Source organism: Vigna unguiculata, chromosome 3 (assembly GCF_004118075.2).
Source record: "Vigna unguiculata cultivar IT97K-499-35 chromosome 3, ASM411807v1, whole genome shotgun sequence".
In the NCBI taxonomy this organism is placed as follows: Eukaryota; Viridiplantae; Streptophyta; class Magnoliopsida; order Fabales; family Fabaceae; genus Vigna; species Vigna unguiculata.
Genome location: NC_040281.1, coordinates 38,883,494 through 38,910,050, shown reverse-complemented (window position 1 = coordinate 38,910,050; position 26,557 = coordinate 38,883,494). Strand labels below are relative to the sequence as shown.

The window sequence follows — 26,557 nt, the reverse complement described above, 5'->3', positions numbered from 1 at the left end:
AACATTTCAAAGTAATGCAGTAGTCTTCACCAATTTCAACTGGTAAGTAATTTGTATGAAAATCTACCTTTTTCTTGACCAATTTTTCTGTATTTTTTCACCTTTTACAAGCAAACCCTTCATCTTCTTTATTTTTCTTTCTTAAACTCTTTCATTTTTATTCGTTAATGGTTTTTTTTTAATAATTCATTCTATCACCAAATCTACAAATTTTTACCCAATTTTCGTTTTCATTTGCACATTTTTCAAAGAGTTTTTCACATTTTTCAAATCACCCTTTACTCCATCAAAAGCTTTTCGTTTTAAAAATGTTTTGTATTCCAACCCCTTCAAATATTGCTTTTATAAATCTTCAAATCAACCTGTCAATCAGTATTCAAACGCATTAAATTTCGCACTACTCGAGATAATGATGAATAAACTGATCCATCATCTGCCACACGTTATAATTATTAAACTTTATTATATTCCAATATTAAATATACACCATCCTCAAAAAAATCAACATTACAAAATTACATTAAATAATTCTTCTTATACTTTTACGACGTTTCATAATTTTTTTTTATTTAACGTATAATTTTTGAATTCGTATTTATTAACCTGTACTTTTACCACTTAAGACTTTTCAGTATGTACGAATACTTCCAACAACTATGACTTCTCCTATTGTTTTTATATATATATTCCCTGTGTTTACCAATTCAAAGTCAGACATCTGATTTTTCTACTGTTAACCATTTTATTCTCTTACAATTTTACTTCATCACCAACCTATTCTGCTTCAATGGAACCCATGCCCACACCACAATCCATACTTTCTTTAGACATGGTTGGCAGATTCATTTCTATGTTTTTGAAAGACCAAGTATATTTTTTGATTCAAACTCATTTATCTTTGTTATTTAAATTTATTTATTTCTTTATTCTTAACTTGCTAATCTTTTAAGGACTGTGGACACGTCGACCGAGTCTTCATCATACGCTATTGGAAGGACCTTGGTGCTAAATGGACCGTTGTGGATTACCAAAGTAATGTTCACCATGTTATTTACAACATGGATATTCACACTCCAATGATTACTCAAGGCTGGAACCAACTAAGATCTTTCTATGGAGATCAGTCTGACAAGTTGCTTGTGTTAAAATACTTGGGAAATTCATCTTTCGTAATCCACGTCTCTAAACATTCTGCAGACATAGGAATTAAGACCAAGTTCCTTAACAATGTTGCCATACGTCGTCCTCTCTCTATGTCGAACTTAATCCATTTTACTGTTGAATTATCCACATACTACTGTCAAGCATGCCACCTGGTTAGTTTTGAATTTTTAATATTATTTTAAATTTCCATTCCTTTCTAATAATTAATATCTCTTCACATTCTTATTCTTTTTTCAGTATTTGAAGAAAGAATTTGCTACTTATTTTGAAAAGAGTGGACTTTCTTCTGTTGTTTTACATGGACCCAAGGGCGAGGTCGAGTGTAAATTGATAATAAGACCTAGGTATGTTAAGATAGGATCTGGCTGGAAAGACTTTCGTGCTCTTCATCAACTCTTTGTAGAGGATCACCCTAAATTATTTTTTGAAGTTGAAAGTGAAAGAACAAGCAGAGATATCAAAGTTCTTTATCCATTTTTTTGGTATTAAAGTTGAAAATTTGTATTTTATTTTGTTTGAACTTCTTATATATATATATATATATATATATATATATATATATATATATATATATATATATATATATATAAGATGATTTATATTGGACTCTTATTTTGTATGCATTTATTATATATCTCAATATATAAGTTATATTTTGTTCTCTTTTATTATATGCATTTTCTTATTTTGTATTATTTTTTGTTCGTCTTCATTTTAGTAATTATAATTTATTCTTAATTACATTTTTAATTAACAGTAATTACCATAACACAAAATGAATTATAATTAATTATTATTATTAGAATCTTATAAGTTATAAATGAATTATAATCTTTTTCACCATTTTTCAATTAATTAAAAAAGAAATTTAAAATGACCGATTAGAAAGCGTTTTATATTCCACCGCCTTCAAAAAGTGGTTGTAATTGTCTTCAAATCAACCTGTCAATCAGTTTTTAAATGCATTAAATCTCGCACTGCTCGAGATAATGATGACTAAACTGCGGATATCATCTGCTGCACGTCATAATTATTAAATAATAAATCAGAAGCCAACAAACGTTTCATTTTTTAAATTTCTTTTCATTTCTCAAGGTCAAATTAATTGCACTGTCCAGAGTTATCAACACTTCTCAAGACGATAATCATGATTGCTCTACGTAATCAACACTAAAACGCTTTGATTACTGCTACATCTCTTCACATTCAAACAATTCTCAAGACGATAATAATGGATGCTCTACGTAATCAACACTAAAACTCTTTGATTACCGCTACATCTCTTCACATTCAAACACTTCTCAAGACAAAAATCATGATTGCACTACGCAATCAACACTAAAACGCTTTGATTACCGCTACATCTCTTCACATTCAAACAATTCTCAAGACGATAATAATGAATGCTCTACGTAATCAACACTAAAACTCTTTGATTACCGCTACATCTCTTCACATTCAAACACTTCTCAAGACGAAAATCATGATTGCACTACGCAATCAACACTAAAACGCTTTGATTACCGCTGCATCTCTTCACATTCAAACACTTCTCAAGACGAAAATCATGATTGCACTACGCAATCAACACTAAAACGCTTTGATTACCGCTACATCTCTTCACATTCAAACAACGCTTCTACGTTTACAATTTACAAGTTATCTTCTTTCAAGTATACTCATCTGTGTTCATCTATTTAGATCAGATTTACAAAAGTGCTTCTCCATTACACAAAAGGTATGGATGTATAATTATTACACTTTTATGACCTATGCTTCTGTTCATCATCTTTTTTCTTTATCATCTTCTCCGTTTCATCATCACCATTTTCTTTTCCATTACACAAACATTTTTAAACTGCTCTATCCTCACCATCTTCTTTTCCATATGACAAACACCTTTGATTACAAATACCTCTCTTCACAGTCCAAAAACGCACCTTCCTCTACAATTTTCAACTTATCTTATTTGTCTCATACTTATCTGGGTTAATCTTTCTATATATCAGTCAGATACCAAAGCGCTTCCCATTACACAAAGGTATGCATGTTTAACTTTTATATTTTTATGAACGACACGCTTTTATGTTTCATTATCTTTTATGTTTCATCATCTTTTCTGTTTCATCATCTTCTATGTTTCATCATCTTATCTGTTTCATCATCATCATCATTTTCTTTTTTTATCATATTCTCCTTTTCATCATCACCCACTTCTACAAATTTTTTGAAGGTATTCATGTTAAACTTTTAACTTTTTATGAACTACACTTCTCTTCACAGTCCACATAAAAAAATGTGTTTCGTGATTTTCTGTTTTTCATCATAACCATGTTAAACTTTTACCTTTTTATGAACTACACTTCTCAGATCATCATGTTCTCTGTTTTTCAATGTTTTTTAAATATTTTATACCATCTACTTAGATGACGACGAAACAATGCATATTGGGTGATCAATCCATACTTGCAACCAAGTGGAAGGGTGTATTCTTTACTATGTTCATCGAAGAACAGGTTTTTTTTAATTCATCAGTTATAAATTATTCACCATTATTATTCTCTGTTGAATTTAAATAATAGATTTTTGATGAACTTTCTTTTTTCTGAAGGATTTTGGTGACGTCAACCGATTGTTTGTCATTACATTAGGCCGTGAACTGGGTCCAATTTGGACAATTTCTGATAACAAGGGTAATATGCACCATGTTACCTTCAACATGGATATTTATAATCCGAGGATTACTGATGGCTGGTGTGATATAAGAAAATTCTATGATTTAAAACCACCGAGACTATGTTACTTAAGGCATACTGGAAATTCTGTTTTTGAAATACACCTTTATGATCACTGTTCAGAAACAACTTTGCAAAAATTTCAAAGTCATGTTCGATCAAATCTTCCACTCACAACGTCAAAATTAATTCACTTTGAGTTCCGCCTTTCTAAATACAACTACAAATCAAGCTCTCTGGTGATCTTTCTTACCTTTTTTTTTGTAATCTGTATACCATTATTTTTGTCTTTTTTTAATCTTCGGTTTAATGTATATATATTTTTGTTTTGTAATTATATTTTTTTGGTTTCCGCAGGATTTGAATTCAGACCTATGTAAGTATTTTCGCAATAGTAATTTCTCAGAAATTGTGCTTTACGGTCCAAAAGCAGAGGTTCAATGCAAGTTGTTAATTAGAGATAGATCGGTGAAGATTGGCAGTGGATGGAAAAAGTTTTGTGAACTACATGGACTAGAGGAAATAGATATAATACTTCTTGAGGTTGACGGTGAAAAAGCAAGCAACGATGTCAATGTGCTGCTTAATATATTTGATTGTTATCATGGCCACTGAAATCATCCCTGAACAATATTATTTTAACGTATTACTTCTTTTGTATGGCCAATGTAATATTTTGTAGGAATTATTATAGACATTTTTTACATTATATATATATATATATATATATATTTATTTTGGTAAATACAACTTTTTAAATCTGATATAATTTTAACTATTACATATCTTCTTCCATATACGAATATCTTTGCCATTTAATTCATGTCAGACCCCTAAATGTCATATCATTCATTTTTGCTTTTTCAATTAAATTTTATATTTTACAAGATATGACCATGATTTATTTCAGATACATCTCATTTTTAAAAATTTAAACTAAAATTTAATATGATTTTAAAAAAGTAGATTGATATGACTTATGCACTGCTCAAGAAATTTCTTAATTCTTTCCACATTTTTTATGCCGTACCAATCCCTGATATGATTACTTTTTTTTATACGAATATAGTTTTTTTGAAAATTTGATATTATATATTATTAATTTAATTCATCCAACCCTTTTGTCTTCTCCAGGAAGTTTCTCGCACTATTGTATGTCATCTAATTTGTATCTATTTTATTCTAATAAAGTATATTGTGTATTACACTATTTTGTTCTCTTTTTGTACAATTTAATTAATTATTATTCATCCAAATAACTGTTCTCTTTTCTCTGCCTAGTCTGGATTCATACAAACCATCTTCCACCAAAGGTATGTACTTGATTTGTTTTTGTTAACAAATATAGTAATACATGAAGCGTAGCAGTTCATATGTTCTTTTGTACAGTTGTAGGTTTTGTCCATTTGTTAACAAATCCTGAAAAAACATCTTCGCACATTGCTTCTTTCTTAAAATTATTTGTTTATACAGCCATACTTTTTTGCAGATCTTCATTGTTTCCATATTAGTGATTCAATTAATGGTTCACTGCTCAATACATCACGCCAAGAGGTAATATTTTCATTTAAAAGTAACCTGTTCATGGTTCATCTTCATCAGAATGCTTTTTTTCCTTTATTTTCCTTTTATATGAAACCTGTGAAAAAAACCATTGCAACACATTACTGGTTTCTGACATCAATAGCTGTTTTTCGCAGTTTTCACAAAAAATTGATAGTATGATTTCTGTAAACGTAGGTCAATTTTTTTTTCTATTAACATGTCATGTCTATTACTCCATGTTTACAGATTACTTAATGCTTTTGTACTTCTTGCTTTCTTTAACCATTTCAAATTTTAGAATCCAATAACCTATGAACCTTTACTTTTTCAAAATTTGCCAAATCCATGTTATCTTTTTCTTACTATCCTTGACCAAACAGATATATATTACTCTATAGCTGCTTTGAACCTTTTATTTATTTATTTTTTATTTTTCTTAATTAAATGCTTTAGAATTAATTATTATCTTCTTTATGTGAGTTTAAATATGTCACCAATGTAATACTGACTTTTTTACTTCTCATTTCTTGAATATCTTTGTGTTGAGATCAACATGTCTCTCTCTGAAGTTCAAAAGCAAACTCAAAATGTAAGCCAAGTTACTCCAGAAAAGGAGAACTGGAATATCATCGTTAGGGTGATACGTTCATGGTTTGTTCTAGATTTCACTAAACAGAGGTGTCCTTTTTCCATGGAGTTGGTTATTCAAGACAAAGAGGTTATTATTCTTCTAATTATTTACCATCATTGTTATGAACAAAATATGTGTATGTTAAACTTCTTTATATTTATTATATTGATGTATTTCAGGGTTCTAAAATACATGCTTCCATCAGACGTACTCTAATTTACAAATTTCAGACTGAAATTTCTGAAGGTCATGTTTATGCCATCCAAAATTTCAGTGTTGCTCCCAATTCTGGAATATACAGAACTACGCACCACCCTTATAAGATTAATTTCCAGTTTGGTACCAAAGTTAGTTTGCTTGATGGTAACTTGGTTCCTGATCTGAAACCACAATACACACCTTTGTCATTATTGACAATCAATGGATTCGATACTGATTATTTAGTTGGTAAGTTAATATTTTTTGTTTTTCTACCATTCATATTTTTTAGTTATCAACAATTATTTCGTCCTTTTATGTTATGAATTCTATTATTTTTTATTTAGATATATTGGGATTACTGGTCGGAGTGGGTACTGAAAGAGAATTGCAAGTTGATGGAAAGACAACAAAATTAAATGTCATTGCAATAGAAGCTGATGGGTATTTTATTTCTATACTATACTACATACCTTTTTATTTCTGTTTAAATAATGATTTCACATAACATTTATTGAATGTTTAGGTTTCGAATAGAATGTACTTTGTTTGGTATTTATGTGGATGAACTGAATGTATTTCTTTCAAGTGAAGAAGTACAAAATTGGGCTATAAGTATAGAATTTGCGAAACTCAAAACTTTTCAAGGTAAACTTCTGTGACTTCTTTTAGTTTTGTTATATTACAATTTTTACCATGGTACTTTCACATACACTATCTTTTTAAATTTAGATAAGGTTCAACTTCAAAATTGCAAGTTTTGCACTAGGATTAAGTACAATGTTAACTTCAAGGAGGCATCTGAACTTAAATCAAGGTAATGTTCAAATTGTTATTCATTTATTGCAATACTTGATAATTTTTTAGTTAATCCATTTTTTTAACTTTAATTTGTATTGCCCAGAATGTTTGAGAACAATGAATCTCCCTCTCAAGGATTAACGCAGCTTTCTTAGACTTCCAAACATACTGTGGAAGAAGACTTTTTAACTCTTACACCTAGGACGAACATTCAAGGTCTTAAAGATTGTAAAGAGGTTAGAATGACTTCTAAATTATTTCATGAAATTTTGTTGTTGTCAATACCTTTTTTGATTAATCTTTCCTATATTCAAAGGTTGCCACTTTCATATTGTTTGGAACCATTAACCATATATGGGATGAGGATGACTGGTGGTATACGGCTTGTGTTTGCAACAAAGCTGTTTATCCAGATTCAAAGATGTTCTTTTGCGAGAAGTGTAACAAGCATGTTATAAAAGTATTTCCAAGGTTAACTTTAACTTTATTAAACTTAATGCCCATTTACATATATGATTATAATTTACACTTTTGGGAATTAATACTTTTATATATTTTACAGATATAGGATTAAGGTTCGAGTTATTGACTCATCCGATTCCACCACATTTGTTCTGTTTGATAGGGATGCAACCACCCTTTTCAAAAAAACTTGTGTTGATATGTTAGAGTCTCATGATAAGGTATACTCTTCAATATATCAACTTATATATGTACAGTAATAAGCACAGTGCGATATATCTCTCTGAATATGATATTAAATTATTTTGTTATCGTAGATGAATGGTTGTGGGAATTTTCCTAAGGAGTTTGAAGAGTTAGTTAATAAAAGTCTGCTGTTTAAAGTTGAAAGTAGGAACGATCAAACTTTCAAACTTGAACAATCTTTCAGAGTGAAGAAAGTATGTCTTGATGATGATATAATTCAGAAGTTCAATGATTCTTCGTTGAAATCTGTGGTAATATATAACTTTAAATATACAATTTACATTTTAGAATTTACATATATGTAAGTTCTTAATCATTTAATTTTCTTAACCTTCTTGAAGGATGTTTATGCTGGCAATGGTGAGTTTAGCAGGGAAAAACAACATGTAGTCAATGAGTCTACTGTTGATATTGCAGAGGTATACAAATTTAATAAATTTCAATTTTTGTTAATGACATATTATTTTATTAATTTTATTTGTTTTTAACCTGTACTATAGGATTTATTAGTCAGATTTACCAAAGAAACAATTGAGTGTGCATCCTAATCTCCTGACTTAATCAAAGATACTGCTACGAATGAGGATGGTATCAGTTCACTTAAGAGAGAATATGCAAAGAAGACCTTACCACTTGAATCTATCGAAGAAGACATTGTTCCACTGAAGCTGCTAAAAAGAAATATTAAGAAGGAAAAATTAGTCAAAGAATAAATGATTTTAGTTTTAATATTTAAAGACAATTTCTTTTATGTTTGACAATTTGGGACCGTAATATGTGTACGCATGATTATGTCTTCAATTTCCTTTAAACTATAACTTTGATGTTTAATTTGATGATAACTATATTATGCTTTTATTATGCTTTTATTTGTTACAAATTGTATAATTTTATTTCTTCAATCCGTTGGTTTGTAAAATATTGTTGACATTTTTCAATTATTGTCAACAAACTTGACTGCCAGCTACATCAAAACTTTTCAAAATTGATATTATTTTTTAGCATCAATTATTTTTTAGTATAATCAAATAACTTTTATCAAAAACTTATTTAGAAATTCCAATTTATTAGTTATATTTATTTTCATAAATGCATGATATCTTTTTCTTAAATAATTCTCATTTCTTATTTACATTGGTTTTCATAAATAATATATATTTGGCAAACCAATTAAATGTTGACACATTTTAAGTTATGACAACAGGCTGCCATACACAAATTTGAATCATTTTTCTTTGTAATGGTTACCAAGTTTATTAAATAAATTCCATTTTAATTTTCATATATATCAAAAAGTAAAATTTAATATATCATAAATTTACAACCAATTATTATATATTAACTTACTAAGTCAATTTCGATTCGATTGGTCTTAATATAATAATATATATATATATATATATTAATATTTATCTCTATATATATTATATAATATTTATCTCTATATATATTATATAATATTTATCTCTATATATATTATATATATATAGATATAGATTTTTGTTGTTACTTTATTATATCCACCGTATTTAATATTATAAAAAAAGTCTTTATTTTATTATATATTATATTATATTATGATATTATTATATTTAAAAAATATTTTATAACGTAATATCTTTATAATTTTATATTGTCCTTTTAATGGTCTGCCCGTTTTCCAAAGTAATAATTACATTACTGTTTTGAAATCTAATTGTAATTGTCCCGTCTTTTCATGTGGGATTTTTCCTCTATAAATGTTCATCTGCATTTTACCATCAAAACCACACTTGAAGATAAGTTCCATCATATTCTCCATTTTCTAACTCTATTTCTACTTCCATTCTGAAAGTCCTACCAAATGGAGAACAACTTCAACGAAGAACAAGTTCTTAATAGAATGAGTAGGTACCAGTTCTCTATTATCCACCTTCAGGATGAGGTACGTCTTTGGTAAATTTTTGTATAAATTTTTGGTTTTACAAAAATTCTTCTACTCTTCTTATTTTTTTCACGGATTTGAAATTATATTATCATTTTTTCTTCAACTAATCTATGTCGTTGTTCAAATAAATTATATCTTTGGAGGTGGTTGGGTTTGTGGTTCGTGCATTCGCCATTCTTTATGATCATGATCTTGAACGTCAATGGACTTTAACAGATGAAGAAGGCAATAGACATGTCGTCACTTATAACAAGAATTTACAGAAACCAATGCTAATAGGAGGATGGAATGATTTAAGGGAACTTTATGAACTACACGATAACCACAATATTTATTTTGGATATATTGGTCATTCTTGCTTCCACATCACTGTTTTTCCAAGTAAATGCAAACCTTTATCTATTGGACGTTTTCTTAAAAGACTTCAAGCAGATGAACCACTTTTCAATAGACCGAAGTTGCATTTTTGCATATTTCTGAATCCAAACCAATGTCATGCTAGCCATCTGGTGAGATTCATTTCAGTTATATTTATATTTATGTATTTTAATTTTTTTAAACAATTTAATCGATATCTTAAACTGATTAATAATTTTTATTGAATTCTTTAATTACATTCTATGTGTTAGGATTTGCCAGCTGATTTTGACAATTATCTTCGTCAAGGAAGATTTAAAAACATTCTTCTTCAAGGACCGCGCAAAATAGTGAAGTGCAAACTACTCTTGAGAAATCATCCAAAGAAGTCTAACAAAATAGGAAGTGGGTGGAAGGAATTTTGTACTGCTCATGGATTTGATCAATCTATTGACTTGGTGTTTGAAGTTGATTAGATGAAAAGCAATCAGAATGTCAAAGTGCTTACATATTGTAATCTTTAATTTACAGTTTCTTTTATGGTGTTATTTGAAAGTTTTAATTATAATTAGTTTTCTTTTCATGTCTACTACTTAGGTAGTTTTCAAGCTACAAGTTTTTATATCTTCAGCAATGCATATGTATAGTTCTATTTTGTTATTAATGAAATTTCTTTGAACATTGTCTCAAATTCTATGAATTCCAATAAAAATTTATTCTTAATCTTTAATTCATCGAGTTTAATTGATACATACTATAATTTAATTTAACATATTGAAATGAGTTATAATTAAACATAATTAAATATGTTATAAGTAAACATACATGTATGGATGTATCTTGGTTTAGTATGTTATAAGTAAACATACATGTATCGATACATGTTATAATTTTGTAGACATCATGAAAAAAGAATGGCAGATACTTGATATGAAAATGTACTCTTTGTTCTACTATATATAGTACTGCATAAAAAAGACGTGTTGTAGTACCTACATAAAAAGCAAATTTTTTGTTCCTTGTAAGAACAAATCAAATATCAAAGAATTACTATATATATGAATGTTTCTGATCTATTACCAGTCACCATTGCATGCTATTACTATTTATAATCTTAGTCTACTGCTAAATACTTTTTGTAGTCTTACAATTGCTTCCTATTACAATTACAAATATTTTTGTTTCCAAAATTGTGATTAGAGGTACAATCTCCCAAAAAAAGTTTAAGAAAATCATTCACCAATATAGTAATAAAACAAAGAACACTTTTTCATCCATTGAGTCAACTTATCTTTGTTTTTGTTTATTCCATTGACACCTTTGAAAGTATTCCATATGTTTTCTGCTCAAATGGAGGAAAACGATTGTAAAAATGCAAGGGTGAGGAGGAAGTTGGTGCTACAACAAAGGTTTAATGCAAGAAGTAATCAACATTCAGGTAATTTTCTAACATATATCTTGAATCATTTGACTACACAATCTGTTCATCAAACATTTATTTACAAATTCTGCATTTTTATGTTTATATCTTCTTTGCAGATTACAAAGAACAGAATGCAAGGAAAAAACCAAAAATCGTCAACCATTCTTCTCAAAGTATAAAAATATCATTTTTTTAATTGTATTTCAAAAATTATATTTTGATTTGAACTTGACAACATAGATTGATAATCAAATATCTTTGTTGTTTTAATGATAGATAAAAGAAGTGAATCTGAAAAATTAGTCCATAACAGTATCCAAAGGAAGCCATTACAAGAGTTGCATCCTAGTAAGTATTCTTCTTCTTACCTCTTTCTTGACACATTGTTGTTACATGAATGCCATATGTATGGTTTTGTATTGTTGGACATTCAATGCTGCTACAATAAACATTTTTCAGATCTGCAAAACAACAACAATTTTCACAATATTAAATCAAGATTTCAGTCAACAATTGGTAAGTTATGTTTGTTTATTTTTGAAGATTAGTATTGCAATATCACTTTAACAAATTATAAACAATTGTTTATTTCAATGCAGTGTCTGAAAATAATATATCAAATTCTTCCACTACTTTAGTTGAAGATCCAATTGAAATAAACTTAATGACTTCACAATCCGCAGCTTCTACTATAACATACAATACTCCTTGTGGTAAATTTCTACATTTAGCTGTATTTCTACATTCATCTTTAATGATTTCTAATGATTCTATTCATTTTTTTAATGATTTCAGTTCTCAGCAATAACATTCACAGAAGTTATGTACAAAATAATTACAATTGCAGTGCAGGTAAGTAGGTTTTTTTACTCATATATACAAATGTTCATACTGAAAATGACATTGAATGTAACATAATTGTTTTAATAATTCTTTTCCATAGGTGCCACATCTGCAGTTCAAAATCATTCATATTCTGTCTCTAACAATAAAGTTGTCAAATATCCTTTTCAAGTCATACAATCACTTCAAAACAGATTCAATCTTGATGATGAAACAACAACAGAACAACATTGTTCAGACACAACAAATGATGATTCAACAAGAACAACATATGAAGGTAATTCAGATATTGAATTGCTAACTTATTGATGTCAATAAATTCCTTTTTTAAATGATTAATTACTTTTCATTTGACTAATATTGTAGGAGATAATACAAGTACTACAATTACAAACGAATTGTATTGCAAAGGAGAGTTACAAGGTAATGTGACACAAAATTGTACAGAATTTCATACATAAAATATTAGTTGATGGGCTAATGGTTTATGCTTTTGTTCAGAACTACTCAATATTGGAGACCCTTGCTTGGAATGCCAATACTCTCAAGCTCAACTGTGGTATGAAGAAAGAGCAGAAAAAAGTAACACATCAAAGGAAGTTCAATTCTCATTATTTTGTCAAAAGGGAAAAGTCCAAATTCCACTACTAAAAAAATCACCTGATCTTCTTGAAGGTTTGTTAAATGGTGTAGATCGTAGAAGCAAATCATATTTATAGAATATAAGAGTGTACAATAGCATGTTTTCATTTACTTCAATTGGTGGTAAGATAGATACTTCAATGAACAATGGTTCTGCTCCACCACAATTTATTCTTAATGGTCAGAACTATCATCGTATTGGAAGTTTATTGCCAGAACGTGGATCAAAGCCAAAGTTTGCACAACTTTACATATATGATACCGAAAATGAAATGAGTAACAGATTGAAGCATTTCAGGTTAGTTAAAAGATGAAGTTATTTGCTGAAATGAAATATTGAAATACATCTGTTCACATTTCTTTTCTTTATTATGTTTTAGGTCTAACAGCAAGGAATCTGATATAGATCAATCATTGGTTGCTGATTTGATTCAAATGATTGACACTCACAATGTTCTTGCGAAATCTTTTAGAAGAGTAAGAGAATTGTCACTACAACATATGGAATCAGATTTCACACTAAGACTATTTAGAGGCAGAAACAAAGACCCTAGAGTATACAACACACCTTCATGTGATGAAATAGTTGCTCTAATAGTTGGTGATTTTGGCAATCTGGATGTAGGCAGAGATATCATTGTCAAAAAATTTTCTGGTGAATTAACAAGACTGCATGAAACTCACACAGCTTTCATTCCACTTCAATATCCTCTCATGTTTCCATATGGAGAAGATGGTTATCAAGAAGATATTCCAATCAGAGAATCTCATTCAAGAAGTAAATCTAGGGTCAGAATTAGAATTTCGTTGCGAGAATTTATTGCATTTAGAATACAACAAAGATCTATAGAACCTGGAAATATTGTGAATGCATGCCGATTATTCCAACAGTTTTTGGTTGATTGCTATACAATGGTGGAAGCACAACGACTGTCGTTCATTAGAGCTAATCAAAAGTTAATTCGTTGTGATATTCTTAATGGATTACAAGAGGTTGTTAATAGAGGAGAGACAGATCTTTCTTTAATTGGAAGACGTATTGTACTGCCTGCTTCATTCACTGGTGGTACAAGATACATGTTCAACAATTGTCAAGATGCTATGGCAATTTGTAAAAAATTTGGATATCCTGATTTGTTCATTACTATAACATGCAATGTCAATTGGAGCGAAATAAGAGACTTTGTTTTACCAAAAGGGTTGTCACCATCAGATAGACCTGATATTGTATGTAGAGTATTCAAAATGAAGCTGGATGAAATGATGACAGATTTCAAAAAAAAAAGACTTCTTTGAAAAAACCACTGCAGGTATGTTCTATACGCATTAGTATAGACTGTATGAATATTTATTAAATTAGATTTTGTAACTATTTAATTTGTTCTGTTATATATGCAGGAATGTACACAGTAGAATTCCAAAAGAGAGGTTTACCTCATGCACATATACTTTTATGGTTGGATGGAGAAAGCAAATTGAAAAATTCAACTGATATTGATAAAGTAATATCAGTTGAATTGCCCAATGCGGATTTGTATCCAAAATTGGAAAAAGTTGTAGCAAGTTACATGATTCATGGACCATGCGGACCTGCGAGATATACTTCACCATGCATGAAAGAAGGAAGATGTTCCAAATTTTATCCTAAAAAATTCACATCTTCAACTTCTATTGATGAAGATGGATATCCATGCTATAGAAGACTTGATAATGGTAGATTTGTTGAGAAGAATGGAATTAAGCTGGACAATAGAAGTGTTGTTCCTTACAATCCACCACTTCTAATGAGGTATCAAGCTCACGTGAATACAGAGTATTGCAACAAGACCAATTCAATAAAATATTTGTTCAAATATGTCAACAAGGGTCCTGACAGAGCTACTCTTAAAATAAGCAACAACTCTGCACAATGTGACAAAGAAACCATTATTGATGAGATCAAGAGGTATTATGATTGTAGGTATCTATCACCATGTGAAGCAGCTTGGCGAATATTTGCTTTTGACATCCATCACAGATGGCCTCCTGTTCAGAGATTGACATTCCATCTTCCTGGACAACAATCAACTTTGTTTAAAGATAATGATGATATTAATGTGATTTGCAACAGGTACGAAAATGCTAACACAATGTTTCTAGCTTGGTTTGAGGCTAACAAAGTTTATACAGAAGGAAAAGAATTGACTTATTCTGAATTTCCAAGCAAATTTGTGTGGTTTGCTAAAGAAAAAGAATGGAAACCAAGGAAGAAAGGCTACAACATTGGTAGACTTACTTATATTCCTCCGGGCTCTGGAGAACTTTATTATTTAAGGATATTACTCACCATTCAAAAAGGTTGTATTGATTATGAAAGCATTAAGACCATTGATGGGAAATTTTATGAAACATACCAAGATGTTTGCTATGCTTTGGGATTGTTGGCTGACGATAAAGAATATATTGCTGCAATAAAAGAAGCAAGTGAATTTGCTTCGGGGTATCAACTTAGAAGATTATTTGTTACTTTGTTGTCCATGAATACAATTTCTAAACCAGATATAGTTTGGAATTCTACATGGAGTATCTTATGTGATGGAATTTTGTACCAAAAGAGAAAGGAGATGAACTTACCAGGTAATTTATATTGTTATTTTTTTAATTCAATACAAATATAACTTTTAATTGCATTATTTTGTTCATGCAGGTCTTCAAATTGAGACTGTTGAATTACAAAAAATATGTCTCGTGGAAATACAGGAAATGCTAATGTCAAATGGTAGATGTTTGAAAGATTATCCTTCATTACCTCAACTTGATATTTCAGATGTACATACATTCAATAATAGATTTATTGTTGATGAGCTGCAATACAATAAAGAAGAGATGGCAAAAGAACATGATATTTTGCTTAAAGCACTCAATGATGAACAAATTCATGTATATCAGGATATCATGACAGCAGTTGTTTCAAACAAGGGAGGATTCTTCTTTTTATATGGATATGGTGGTACAGGTAAAACTTTTATGTGGAAGACATTGTCGGCTGCTCTAAGAAGTAAGGGCATGATTGTTTTGAACGTAGCATCAAGTGGAATTGCTTCTTTACTACTTCCTGGTGGAAAAATAGCACACTCTACCTTCTGCATCCCACTGTTAATTAATGATGAATCAACTTGCAACATAGCGCAAGGTAGTCTCCGTGCTAAACTTCTGATGGCAACCAATTTAATTATCTGGGATGAAGCACCAATGATAAATAGAATGTGCTTTGAGGCATTTGATAGAACACTAAGAGATATTATGCGAAATGTTGATAATGCCAATAATGACAAACCATTTGGTGGCAAAGCAGTTGTCTTGGGAGGTGACTTCAGACAAATTCTACCCGTTATCAAGAAAGGATCTAGGTTTGATATCATCAAATCAGCAATCAACTATTCAGAGTTATGGAATTGTTGTAAAGTGCTCAAACTGTCCAAGAACATGAGATTAAGTACTACAACAAACAATCAAACAACCAATGATATCAAAGAATTTGCTGATTGGATATTGAAAATTGGAGATGGCCAAATGGATGTAAATGAGAATGGTGAGTGCATGGTTGAAATTCCAGAAGAGCTGCTGGTTATAAATACAGATGTACCTTTATTGTCATTGGTTGAATTTGTCTATCCTCAATTTGTGGTTAACATGATGAAGCCAAATTATTTTGATGATGGAGCAATCTTGTGCCCAACTAATGATTCTGTAGAGCAAGTCAATGATTTCATGTTGTCTTTATTAGGTGGTGAAGAGGTCACTTATTTAAGTTCAGATACACCTTGCCAATCTGATGAACAAGATGAAGTTCAATCTGAATGGTTTACATCTGAATTTTTAAATGATATCAAATGTTCAGGGATACCAAATCATAAACTCAAGCTCAAAACAGGTGTGCCAATTATGCTCTTGAGAAATATTGATCAAGCAAAAGGTCTTTGCAATGGCACAAGATTGCAAGTCAACCATTTGGGTAAAAAATGTAATCTCTGCAACTGTAATTACTGGAAAAAACATTGGTGACAAAATTTTTATTCCAAGAATGGATTTAGTGCCATCTGATTCAGGATTGCCTTTCAAATCTCAAAGAAGACAGTTCCCAATTTCATATGCTTTGCAATGACGATTAACAAAAGTCAAGGACAAACACTTTCTAGAGTGGGACTTTATCTTCCATAACCTGTATTCACACATGGCCAACTATATGTTGCTATTTCTAGAGTGAAAACCAAGAGAGGATTGAAAATACTTATATTGGATGAAAATGGAAATATCACAAACACAACTAAAAATGTTGTGTACAAAGAAATTTTTGAAACTCTTTGACAATGAACACATTATAGGTATGTAATTTCTAATTTTCTTTTAATTTGAAAGTTTGTATAAATATAGATGCAAGATCTATTGTTATAATTAAAATATTTGTTATAACTTTGTTGTTCAATGCAGGATCTATTGCCTAAAGTCCAAGGCTTACAATAAACATCATATTGATTTAAGAAGTAATCAAATTTGTGTACAAAATGAAGTTATGAAGTTGATTAACAAAAAACACATTATAGATATGTAATTTGATCTTCTTTTATTGTTATTTTTTTAAAAACATTATATTATAACCTTATAGATTAATAAATATTACAAAATAAATTACTATTATCAAAAATATTACATTTAAAAATACTCGTGCGTTGCACGGGTAGAAAGAGTAGTAATGTTAAAAGATAAAGGTGAGCCGAATCCGCAAAAGGTCTTCAGATTTGGCCTCTGAATACATAATGGATTAATATTCTCCCATCCTTCATATTTGACCATGACACCTCATACATAAAATGTACTCTAGTGCCTCAATTCGACAAGGAACATGAGCACTCATCATTCTCTAATATACATCCCAAAGGATACTTAGTAATATCCAAATATGCATTAATGACTAATGCAACACATTGAACATAAGATCCAACCGAACATGGTAGTACCAAGTTCATTTCATATTATTCATCGTGGAACACCTAAAATAATGTCGTTTTTGGCATGCACCAGAAGACAATATGTCACTTAAGTATGGGTAAAATTTCGCCTAAGCAATCAAAAAGCAAACATTAAGCATGTTATTATAGTAACAACATGCATCAATTTTTATTGGGAATAAGAAGTGGTTACAATCACTGTTATCACACCGTCTTTTCGAAATTAGGACCTCAAATATGGATGAGAGAATAAGTGATAACAATTATTGTGTTGTTCATGAAGTATATCTCTTACTTCGTAAAGGTAACCACCAGAATAATTTCAAAGAGGTAACATTTGAACTGCTTATATTTCCTATTATTTCCATATTTATTGTTAGTCACTTGAATCATCACCCAAATTCACCTAATAAATTGCTTATATGAACTTTTGTAAGCACTTTAACCAAGATTTGCCTTTAACGACATAAAGCACTTAAATATATGTAGTTTTAACCGAGATATTGTTCATGCTCAGGTAATACTATGTCGAATTATTTGAATTTTGTTTTACTTGTAAAATCGAATTTGTGATATTGATTCTAAAATTTAACTGTGATTCGGTCTATTTAATTTATATTACAAAATAATTAATGTCACTTTATATATATATATATATATATATATATATATATATATATATATATATATATATATATATATATATATATATATATATATATATTCCCTTTTCACCATAGGCGATAATTATCACCCTTCCATTGGTGTATTTTCATAAGACACAAAGGTTTTAGGAAGCTTCCTTTCATTTCCAATTGACATATACACCATTAGTTTTCCCATGAAATCATAGTTTTGTTGATGGTTTTTTAGCTTATTATATTCTTCTCTGATTCATAAGTATTTATTGTCAATTGATAAAGTACGACACTATATCGGTATTTTTGTATTTGAGTGTTTATTTTTACTCGAATTTGTAAAAATGGGTTCGTTGAAATTTTTTTTTTGTAAAACAGGGACAAGTCGCCAGGGTGGAGGATGACATTACAGGTGAAATCGTCCTCCACCCTGCCATTTTTTTTTTCAAAAAATAAAATCGTCATCTATAAAACCGATTTTTATTAATTTAAAAAGTGAAGTCTTCGTAGTACATGACGACTTCACTATTATTTTTATTTTTTTTATGTTGTAGTTATAGTTTGTTTTTATAAAATCTGCATTTAGTCCTGATTGTTTCTAAACTTCCACTAAAAGTGCTTCACATGAATCACCAAGTGTCCATCAATCCTTATCTTCATCTCTGGTTGAACCCCACTCAGAAACTCTCCATTATTATTTCCCTTGTAAACTTGCATTTGATTGAAATCTCGTGCCACCTACCCTTCTCATGAAATGAAACTTGGTTCTTGTGGAGAACTTTTTCTTTCCAAAAATATGCTCTTTCTTCGAAACCAAAATAAAAATAAAAGTGAAGTAGTCATGTACGAGGACGACATCACTTTTTAAATTAATAGAAATTGGCTTCTCAAATAACTATTTTACTTTTTAAAACAAAAAGAAACTGGTAGGGTGGATGACGACTTCACCTTTAATATTGTCATCTACCATGACGACTTGTTCCTATTTTAAAAAAAAATAAAATCAACTTACCTATTTTTATAAATTCAAGTTAAAAAAAAGACACTCAAACACAAAAAAGCCACACTACACCTCTGACACAATATAACATCTTTCTCATTTTATTTCTTATGATTCAACAAATCACTCACAGTTTTCCATGATTTTGGAAATTCTTACTTCTCAATTTTTTCCAATTATTTTATTCAGTGAACAAATTCTCTTATAAAAAATCATATATAATATGTTAAAGGTTGATGTCTGTCGTATATCTAATATGTTTAAGGTTGATGTCCCAGTAACATTAACTGTCAATGTACGTAATTTTATAATTACATTAATATCAACTATCAATTCCTACTCGACATTTGGAGTACGTAATTTTATAATTATAGTAATATCAATCAATACCTACTCAACATTTAGAGTGTAAAAGTAAGTCAACACAATTAATATAGATTTGCTCACCACAATTTGAGCTAAAAATAAGTTAGTTTAACTCAATTCAAACTGATAATTTTGTAATTTAATAAGATTTATTAGAGGTTAGTGTTAGTGGATTGACTCACTTAATAATATTTTATTCTTTCGATTTCTTTGATATATTTATTGTAGTACAACCAAGATGGGTTGACTCTGTATTATTTTTGTGTAACCATTCAGTTAAATTGTTCACTTATCTTACCAAACATTATTATAAAGATAATAGTTTGAAATTAAAGTCTCAATCTACATAACTTGACAAACAAATAAATTAAATATTTAAAATATTTAAACATTATAGAACAACACTCGAGTATTTAAAAAAAAATCAAATTATCAACATGCATTAGTAGAAGTAATAAATAATTTCAATAAAAAAACTTATGAAAAAATGGTAAAAGAATTAATAAAAGATTGTTAGTGGTGATCACAGGTCAACCCACTTGCAATTCCACTTGACCTTGTTTAACTCGTAGGTTAAATAAATTGACCGAGTTCAATTTAATCTACATTTAAAAAAAATGATTTTTTTCTAATTTAACCGATCTCAAACCCATAATAAATCGTATTGGCTCACAAATTATAATTCCTTTTGACATCTTTGTCCATTATACGATACTTGAGTATGTAACGAATTTGTGTCCACCTTTATAAGTTTTTTCTCAAATCTTCGCCTTTCTCGCTAAATTACCGCTTGAGTAACATTTTTAAAATGAATACAATTATTAGTTTAATGACCATAATAAACTTTATAATATTTACAATACATTCTACCCTTCTTTTGTTCAAGAGAGGAAAATGTACGATCATTACTTAATTTAATTTTTTTAACTTTTAGCAAAATATCAAATATCTTACCAATTTTTTTATTACATTGAAACTATATGTATTGATTAGTCCATTTTTTTAACTTCTCCTTGCTGCCAAAAAGCCCTAATTGTATTTTAACAATGTTCACATCATTATTTTATTTGACACATCTTCATTTTTATCCATTTCGTTTAATTCTTTATTATTAATTAAGGCTTTCAAATGCTATATTTTCTTACGCGGCCTTTTGAATTTTCAAAAAAGAAAATCACCATTTTATTAGCCTATTTGCTAGTGTTTTTTTAAACTCTAAACTTGTTGCCAAATGAACTTAATCATGCTCATAAACTTGGGTATAACATCTCTTTTTTTAATTGTCTAAATCAACTCAAGTAATTGTCAACATTTTTATTATTTTATTTATTGATATTCATTAAATTTCTCAAACTCATTCAGGTAAGAATAGTTGAAAGGTGTTAGCAATTATTAGAATTGTCAAAATGGGTAATCCGACCTAGCTCGACTCGATCCATCATAGGTTGATCACTTAGGGAGTCAATCCAACTCGGCTCACTTATTAGCGAGCCAAAAAAATTCGAACCAGTTTGACCCATCACGGATTGGTGGGTTTAACAGATTGACTCACGGATTCACTTAATTAAAAAAAATACATTTTTTTTTTTACTTTTTTCGGTCAAAACTAAATTATAATTCTAATTAAAATCTAAATAAACTTCAACACAATCCAAATACAAACCAAAATCACAAAAATACAAATCTATGTGTTTGGTTAAAAAAAAGAATCTAACCTAACCCAAATGCAAAACCCAACTTAACAAAAAAAGTACTTGTATGATCCTTTATTTACAGGTTGGTGAGCCAATCCAGCTCACCATGGATTCAATCCGGATGATTCGGATTCTAGGTAGGTCGGATAAAAAATCAACCCATATTGAAATTTATAAAAAAAATTCAAAACAACCCGGCCCGAACCCGTGATGGACTGGGTTGGCTCGCGGGTTCCAACCCATTTTTACAACTCTAACAATTATGTTCTAAACACTATCTCTAAAATATTCCATTTTCCACTTAGTCTCATAAAACTCACTCTCACAATTAAATTAACATATTCAAAACTAACCAATTTAATCCTAAAACAAAACACTAAGTCACATTAAGCGTGTCAATTTTTTTATTAAAAATATTTCATGTCGATTGATTTAAACTTTGACAAAAGAAAAAACAAATATTATTCTTTTTATTTAAGCTAACAATATTATAATTTTGTATTGCAACATAATAAATTTCTTATAAATTAAGAAAACTGAGATACGTTAGGATTAGATGGATGTATAAAGTTTGGTAGGTTTTGAAAGTAGCTAACTTTTGGTCCTTTGCATCAATAGTTGAACACAGTTGGGATTAGGATTAAGATATTTAGTAGTGATTTTATTCCTTCCCAAAATGATTGTGTTGTCTCCCACTTCTTTAAAGCGACACATTATAAATGCTTTGTGTTGTTCATAGTTACTCCATTAGCATTCATCGTACCATCAAAAACATATATATAAAGATATAAAGAAATTAATTAATGAGATTAAATACAAGTGCTTTGGTATGTTGTAAAATTTAGTATACCTTGGACTGGGGATCATGCATATACGATTGAGATATTATAATTTACAACAAAAACAACTCGTGAAAAACACAAGGAAAGAAAAAGATGAACAAAATAATGCACTACCCAAAAAGACTTGAAAATATTACATGCGGAATTAGAAATTAAGTGATGTTAAATAAAATGTATCGATTAATAAATATAAATAATAAATTGTACATTATTGATGTAGGGAAGAAGTCATTGGGTTGGATGTTCACTTAAACAATTCTCAAGTCCTTCAAAACTCTTCTCTTGCTCTTTTTTCGGTGTTCTTGTTTGTCAACAGATCGGTGGATACATATTAAAAGTGTTTCAATGTTAAAGCTAGTGCATGATCGATCGGTGAAAGCAATACATGTTGTATTTAATGCAAGATAAAAGTTTTAATAATCATATATTTGACTTTTATTTATAGTTTTTGTTGTGAACCTTTGATTAGGGTTAGCCTAATCACGATCCAATTCTATTTAATCCTCATTAGTGACCTGTTTGTGCTAGATTGGAAGATAAACTAACTTTCAGGTAAATCGATCTGTTCAACATAATCGACCAAACCAAGTTGCATTTATTTAGAGGAACGATACAAAGAAGATTAGCATATCCTCTATGCCAATGATGTATCCGTTCGGTGGAGCTGTGCGACCAAAATTATAATTTTCTCTCAAGCTAACAAGTCAATAACATATATGAAAATCTTCTACAAAATAGTCTCTTGATCAACTCCTATTGTCACGTATATCAACAAGTCCGTACATCACGATCACCATTTAATTATAAAAGAAAAGATGAGATTGAATTTCCATAATTATGATAAAATGAATAAAGATCTTTATATTCTTAGAGAAAGGCATACAATATTAAATAGTCTAACTTAGAATCTTCGTGTCTCTTTATTAGAGCAATAATAAAAGAATTGTAAAAGAAAAATATTTAATTAATAAAGATAATGAAATACATGAAGTGATAGTTAACTAAACTTTATGTTGGTGAGATTTAGTGCGGCATTATGTTGTGAGAGGATTAAGACAAGTGTAGATGTGAGATATTCCCTTAACAGAATAAATAATTAATTAATGAATAAATAAAGAGAAAGAAGTAATTTACTAATGATGGCCGAAAGAAAGTGGAACTATATCCCAGAATTCTTAAAGATTAGTTCGTAATCATAAATATTATTCGTACCGGGGCTCCTTCATAGAGAATTTTAAGAGTTAGTTTAAAAATAGTTCATTCAAATAAATTTATAGATAAATATTCTTTGTAGGATTAAATATTTTTTTCCTAATATTATAAAAAATCTATTAAATAATAATTAATTTTAATGGCTAAAAATTGTTAGTTATTATAGTGACTAATTTATATACTAATTTGCAACATATAAAATTATTGGTTACTAAAATAGACACTATTATGAATAAAAAATTATAATTAGTTGTTAAATTGAATACTAATTAATTAGGGATTAATTTAGAAACTAATTCTTTGGGTACTAAAAGTCCTGATAGCTAATGTTTAATGACAAATTTTCTTTGATAGCCAAAACTTTGATAGCTAAATTTTAGAAATTAATTTAGAAACCAATTTTAATTTTTTATTCATAGTAGTGACTATTTTAGTAACAATTAATTTTTTATTTTATGAATTAGTATCTAAGTTGGTCACCATAATGACTAACAATTTTTTCACACTAAAATTGGTTGTTAATGAGGAATTTTCTTGTAATGTAAACTTTCACTAAAAAATTGAATTAGTCTCCCTTTGAAACTTTGGCACAATTTAGTCTCCCAACTTTAAAAATGCATGGATCTAGTTCTTTTAACCAAATTTTGTTAAGTTGATTTGATGTTTGTTAAGTTTATTGGACAAATAGCACTTTGTGTATTTGACGTTTCAAACATATTTCATGGTAGTATTTGAATTATTTATCTCGTTTAACTCATTTTCATTTGAGTGTTAGCTGTGTTTAAAACATGAAACAAACTTAACAAAATTTGGTTAAAAAAACTAAATCTATAAGTTCTTATGGTGACTAAATTTGTCAAAATTTTCGAAATGGGACTAATTCTAATTTTCACTAAAAAATATAAGGACAAAAAACATATTTAACCATTTTTAAATTATGATCCAAGCTAAATTTGGATAGTTTCTTTCTGCACCTCTATAACTTTCTTTTTGTATGTCCATAATTGTTTTCTATTTTTTTTAAATTACACAATTAAAAAATTATTTTATAATTTTTGAATCGTGTAATTTAGAAATTAAAAATAATATTTAGATTTTACGATTTAAAAATTATTTTATAATTTTTAAAATATGTAATTTGAAAGTCAAAACTAAGGGTGTCAATGGGGCGGGTAGGATACAAGTAGTATCTGTTATGCAGATACCCGTACCCTATCCGCTGGATAAATATTTGCCACGTACCCGTATCCATATCAGTCGGGTATCTGTTATGCAGATACCCACATAATTTTTTAATATCCACGGATATCCACGGGTACTTGCAGGTATTTACAAAAAATAAAAATAAATATTTAATAACATATTTTAATCGTAAATTCAAATAAAATACAATACATAACATTCATAAATTTTAAACAAAGTTCAAATAACCCATTTAAATAGTCTTGAATGACAATTTACAAAGAAATATTTTTTTTTTAAACTAATTGACAAAAAATAACTCATTCAAAATCAATATGTTAATATTTTAATCATGTTTTTTTAAAATTTTTTATTTAAATTAAAGTATAGCGGGTATGATTATCCACGGGTACGGATACTATGATACCCGTACCCATCCTATTAACATGCGAGTATTAAAAATACTCGTACCTGTTATCCACAGGTATCTATTTACAATATCTATTTCTTACCCGTAACGGATTTTATCCAGACTCACATGTACGGTTTTTTTGTTTTTTGTTTTTAACATTCCTAGTCAAAACTAGTTTCAGATCGTACGATTTAGAAGCTAATTTTGCTTTTACGATGACTTCTTGAATTATGGATCTAAAATTTAAAAATATTTATGAATTATAAAATTTGAAAATCAAATGAATTTCAGTTTGGATATCCGAAAACTATTTTTTTTAGAAAATAATAACTTCTAAATTATATAATTCAAGTTATTTTTTATTTTCACATTACACATGAAACTTTCATGATGAAAGTCATTTTTTGTAGAACAATCTGTAAATCAATTTTTACTTTCAAACTATACATCCAAAAAGTTTTCAAATTACAAATATGGAACTCATTTTTTTATTTTTTTATTTCTTGATTACATAATTTAAACTAGGCAAAATGGAAAGTCTATTTTATATGGTGGTGCAGGAAGAAAATTTTGGAGGTGAAAGAAGAAACTGACCGAGATTGGTTGTACAAATTGGTTGGGCCTAACCCGAAGAAACTGACCGAGATGGGTTGTCAAAACTTGTTGGGCTAACCCTTTCTTATTAGTTGGATTTATTTTGTGGGGGAGTATTGGAATTGTATGTCATCCTCCTCTTAAGTAAACAATTTATTAGGTTAACGAATTTTGGGAAGACTCTTCCTTTTTGCAACTCCATAATTTCTTCTATAGACAGATTATGCAAAATATCAAAAGCATCCCTCGATAGGAAAGTTTTCATATTGTATAATTTTGAAGTTAAGAATTTGGATGTTGTTTTTCAGATAATTTTTGATCTTTGTTGTATACCTGTGGAAGTGTGTTAATAAGTTATGGAGGTGATAAAAAGAAAGAGCCTTTTAATCATACTTTAGACCATTGCATCAAATCAATCGTTTGGATCCTCAAAGTAATCAAAGGTTAATTAAAAAAAAAGAATGATCTTTTATTTAAAACTTTTAAGTAATGTTTTAAATTTGATTTTTGTCTATGAAAATAAAATATGTTATTAAAATAATTGATGTATAGAAACCATCATTTATCTTCATTGAAATTCCTTTTATCGGTCCATGTTGGAAGTCAGAGAAAGAGGTTTATGTTACATTCATGGCGATGATTAGTTATCATTGTT

General features: G+C 29.0%; 1 long non-coding RNA gene and 1 pseudogene across 1 annotated transcript; both read left to right on the top strand.

The window, feature by feature from the left end:
• Window positions 1-6,508: 6,508 nt before the first annotated feature.
• LOC114175869 lies at window positions 6,509-6,839 on the top strand. Its single transcript, XR_003602933.1, has 3 exons — window positions 6,509-6,522; window positions 6,621-6,717; window positions 6,800-6,839. It is a non-coding gene; the product is annotated as an uncharacterized LOC114175869 (long non-coding RNA).
• A 4,577-nt stretch (window positions 6,840-11,416) lies between these two features.
• On the top strand, window positions 11,417-17,321 carry LOC114175430 (annotated as a pseudogene).
• The last annotated feature ends 9,236 nt before the right edge of the window (window positions 17,322-26,557 follow it).